We start from the raw sequence: 3,563 nt of genomic DNA, 5'->3' as shown, positions 1-3,563 counted from the left end.
TTCACTATGTGGTGGAAATTCTATTCAAGCGGGAGAGACTTAGTCACTTCTTCAAACAATTAGTCTTTATTAAGAATTGCAATAATGATGCTGGTCAACCATACACTCTAAGGTGGAAGGCTGAGAACTCAACGAATAATGTTGGGGCACAGCTTATATAGCCAAACTTCTTGTGCAAGCATATAACACGTGATCTTGGTATGTGTACATGTGCGGAAAACCTCTCTAGACGCAGTTTCGTCTGAGGCAGCTCACCTTGAGCATCCACACACACACGAATGTTCCAATACAACAAGCTTATAAAACCATTAGAGGTTCTTCAATACTTTGTATAGGTACATAAACTTAGAGGTTATCATCAATTTTTCCCTCATAAGTGTCCAAATAAATACGAAGGGAAGTATAATGTTAAACATGCTGTTTATGAATACGACCCAATACATTTCTGACTTAGACCTGAGCCACAGATGAGTGTGTTGTGACATCCTCGCTGAAGACATTCTCAAACACTTTATGGAGAGAGACCCTGACCCTATCCTTGAAGTTCTGGCCAATGAACACATACAGGACAGGGTTGAGGCAGCTGTTGACGTATGCCAGAGAGATGGCCAGGGGGTACCAATTCCAGGCTTCACCTGCCGAGGCAAACCTGCCATACCCAATCACCATACCTATGGTGTGATACGGCAGCCAGCACACAAAGAACGCTACCACCACGCCCAGAATGAGCCAGAAGGTCCTCTGAGGATTGAAGTGAGCGCTGCTCACCCTCCTGCCGATGAGCAGGTAGCAGACAGCGATGACCAACAGGGGAACGAGGAAGCCGAGGACCATCCTGGGGACATGGGTGGCTTTGATGGCCAAAAAGAAGCCCCTAATGTTGTTTTCACCAAGGTATGGTATGGTGATTGGGTATGGTACATCGATGGTCCCATTATGAATCATGGTGGGGAGGCTGAGGAGCAAGGCCAGTACCCCAGGCCAGACCACACAGCAGCCAGGCCAGGGCGATGCTCCGGTGGTTCTACATTTACATTTACATTTAAGTCATTTAGCAGACGCTCTTATCCAGAGCGACTTACAAATTGGTGCATTCACCTTATGATATCCAGTGGAACAACCACTTTACAATAGTGCACCTAACTCTTTTAAGGGGGGGGGGGGTTAGAAGGATTACTTTATCCTATCCTAGGTATTCCTTAAAGAGGTGGGGTTTCAGGTGTCTCCGGAAGGTGGTGATTGACTCCGCTGACCTGGCGTCGTGAGGGAGTTTGTTCCACCATTGGGGTGCCAGAGCAGCGAACAGTTTTGACTGGGCTGAGCGGGAACTGTACTTCCTCAGAGGTAGGGAGGCGAGCAGGCCAGAGGTGGATGAACGCAGTGCCCTTGTTTGGGTGTAGGGCCTGATCAGAGCCTGAAGGTACGGAGGTGCCGTTCCCCTCACAGCTCCGTAGGCAAGCACCATGGTCTTGTAGCGGATGCGAGCTTCAACTGGAAGCCAGTGGAGAGAGCGGAGGAGCGGGGTGACGTGAGAGAACTTGGGAAAGTTGAACACCAGACGGGCTGCGGCGTTCTGGATGAGTTGTAGGGGTTTAATGGCACAGGCAGGGAGCCCAGCCAACAGCGAGTTGCAGTAATCCAGACGGGAGATGACAAGTGCCTGGATTAGGACCTGCGCCGCTTCCTGTGTGAGGCAGGGTCGTACTCTGCGAATGTTGTAGAGCATGAACCTACAGGAACGGGTCACCGCCTTGATGTTAGTTGAGAACGACAGGGTGTTGTCCAGGATCACGCCAAGGTTCTTAGCACTCTGGGAGGAGGACACAATGGAGTTGTCAACCGTGATGGCGAGATCATGGAACGGGCAGTCCTTCCCCGGGAGGAAGAGCAGCTCCGTCTTGCCGAGGTTCAGCTTGAGGTGGTGATCCGTCATCCACACTGATATGTCTGCCAGACATGCAGAGATGCGATTCACCACCTGGTTATCAGAGGGGGGAAAGCTAGTGAGAAAGCTAGGGAAAAGAGGACCATGACTACAGTATGTCTACCTAGTATGACATGTTCAATGAAACTGATCAATCAGAGTAGCTAAATCAGCACTCTATTGATATATCTATTGTTGATAGAATGCTGACATCAAAACGCTGGTATATTGAGCTTTTGATTCTGGTTAGATATATCTATTGATACCAATGTAACAGTATAACTTTAGTACCGTCCCCTCGCCCCGACACGGGCGCGAACCAGGGACCCTCTGCACACATCAACAACTGACACCCACGAAGCGTCGTTACCCATCGCTCCACAAAAGCCGCGGCTTTCCCTAGCTTTCCCTAGTTCTGAGCCCAGATAGGCAGGATGATGAGGACAAAGCGGTCCAGGCTGATGAGAACCAGGGTGAAGACGCTGGAGAACATGTTGAGATACATGGCAGAGGGGAGAATCTTACACATACCCTCCGAATGGCCAGTGTTGGTTCAGTATGACTTCAACCAATGAGAAAGGTATGGAGATACAGCAGAGGAGGTCTGCTACAGCCAGGTTTACAAACCAGACAGTGTTGACTGTCCTCTTCATCTTCACTCCAGTTATCCAGATGACAGAGCCGTTGCCTGGGATACCGAGGACACAAGTGATGCTGTATTTGACCATGGACACCACCCGTATGGACTGATTTAGCTACTCTGATTGATCAGTTTCATTGAACATGTCATACTAGGTAGACATACTGTAGTCATGGTCCTCTCTGAATAACTCCCATTCATGTTGTCCCTAGAGGAGGAATTGTTTCACACACAATGTCTTACACAATTTTATCATTTCATGTTTCGTCTTAACTGAGCATAAAACTGAGGATTCTCAGTGGGTTCATTCTTGTAACCATTCAAAATGATTAGTTGTTGCTCTTTTGAAAAAGATGCAAACTCCTGTATAGCGGCATTTCCTGCTAATGCAGTAGGTTCCAGTATCACCTTACACTCATTTTTCCAATGCTCGATAGTCCCACATCTAAAACAGGGAGCTATCCCCTTACGCTTTGACGTTTTTTCGCTACGTTCCTTAGTCTTATCTTGGCCATTGAAACTATAGGTAGTGATTTTCTCTATGGCCCTATTAATTATTAATTATATTCCACTCTCAAAACATTGTCTTGAATTAAATTCACTAACCCTGCAATTATCGTTTGGATCACAGGGTTCAAACCTGCCATCAAAGCAGAAGTGCAAATTCTATCAATACACTCCCGTTCCCAGTCTTTCTGTGGCAGCATACTGGTACTCATTCTGGGTTTATCGTGATGCATTTTTTTGTTGATAGAATGCTGACATCAAAACGCTGGTATATTGAGCTTTTGATTCTGGTTTTATGTTTTTATGCCAAGTCATAATTGCCTCCCTGAATTCTTTATTAGATTTGAATTCTCCGTCAGCGGGAAAATGTTGTCCAATTTTATCTAATTTGCTAAATTTTTCCCATATTCCAGCTGAATTGGTAGAATTCTCGGGCGCTTCTTTCAGCGCCTCTATGGCTTTATTAAACTCTGCTAGCTCTATATTACAGGG

At 46.7% G+C, this 3,563-nt stretch overlaps 1 pseudogene; it reads right to left on the bottom strand.

Moving 5' to 3' along the window:
* Positions 1-405: 405 nt before the first annotated feature.
* Positions 406-2,652, bottom strand: LOC139567594 (C3a anaphylatoxin chemotactic receptor-like; annotated as a pseudogene).
* Positions 2,653-3,563: the final 911 nt, after the last annotated feature.

This window comes from Salvelinus alpinus, chromosome 1 (assembly GCF_045679555.1).
Source record: "Salvelinus alpinus chromosome 1, SLU_Salpinus.1, whole genome shotgun sequence".
NCBI classification, from domain to species: Eukaryota; Metazoa; Chordata; class Actinopteri; order Salmoniformes; family Salmonidae; genus Salvelinus; species Salvelinus alpinus.
The sequence above is the reverse complement of the archived record's forward strand: the minus strand, read 5'-3'. Positions and strand labels throughout refer to the sequence as shown.